The sequence below is a fragment of the Propithecus coquereli genome, unplaced genomic scaffold (assembly GCF_000956105.1).
Source record: "Propithecus coquereli isolate 6110/MARCELLA unplaced genomic scaffold, Pcoq_1.0 Scaffold13966, whole genome shotgun sequence".
NCBI classification, from domain to species: Eukaryota; Metazoa; Chordata; class Mammalia; order Primates; family Indriidae; genus Propithecus; species Propithecus coquereli.
This window is the reverse complement of record NW_012138265.1, coordinates 1-925: the sequence shown is the minus strand read 5'-3', so window position 1 is coordinate 925 and position 925 is coordinate 1. Positions and strand designations below refer to the sequence as shown.

At 56.4% G+C, this 925-nt stretch overlaps 1 pseudogene; it reads right to left on the bottom strand.

The window, feature by feature from the left end:
* Positions 1-2: 2 nt before the first annotated feature.
* Positions 3-922, bottom strand: LOC105806228 (annotated as a pseudogene).
* Positions 923-925: the final 3 nt, after the last annotated feature.

Here is a 925-nt window from a genome sequence, read left to right as displayed (position 1 = left end):
GCGCGGACGAATTCTCAGCTAGTGGATCGGCTGCTTTTGTCTCTTTGCCATCTTGTGGTTTAGGGGTTTCTGGGCGTCTGCGTCGGTAATTGAAGTTACAGCGGTACCGACGTTGAGGCGGCTGCTGACCTTGGGTCTCATCTCCTTGATTCTCTTTATCCTCTTCATTGCCGTCCTCTCTGGGCTGACTTTGGCGAGGAGGGCCCCTGCGGAATCGTGGTCTACAACCCCGATACATATACTGTCTTACTGGTAGTCTACCTTGTTCTCCTGCACCCTGGCTGTCAGCACCCTCCATCACTTCTCCCTATACAGGAGGGTTGGAATACTGCTGTCGACGCCCATAGGGTCTCCGCATGTAGTGAGGTGGGAACCTTCGCCTGCGGTAGGGCCCGCGTTGTTGGGCCTGGCCTTCAGGAGCGCTCTCCGATCCCTCATTCTTTTCCCCGCTCTCACTGTTCTGATAATTCTGCTGGTGATTGCGTGGAGGACCCCTGTGACGTGGATAGCGTCTGTAATGGTTACCATCTGCTGCATATTTACTGCCTTGAACTGGAATTCCGCCAGGGCCTGTACCATTTGCTGCCTCCGCACCCTTCTCTCCTTCAACAACGTCAAACTCCACAGTCTTTCCATCTCCTACACTGCGAAGGCACTTTCTGGGGTTATTCTTCTTTATGGTGGTCTGGTGTCCAAATACATCTTCCGTGGTGTCATTCCTGTTGATGAAACCGTATCCGTTTCTTACATTGAACCATTTTACTGCCCCCAAAACCTTCGTTGCGATGACCTTCTTGTCCCCACCGGCAGGCGCCGCCGATGTGAGGCCTCCCGGGCCACCGCTCCCTGCGCCGCTGCCCGTGGTGCGGGGCTTCCAGTCGGCAGCGCTGAGGGCGGGGGCGGCGGGCGGCTGCTGGTCTCGGCC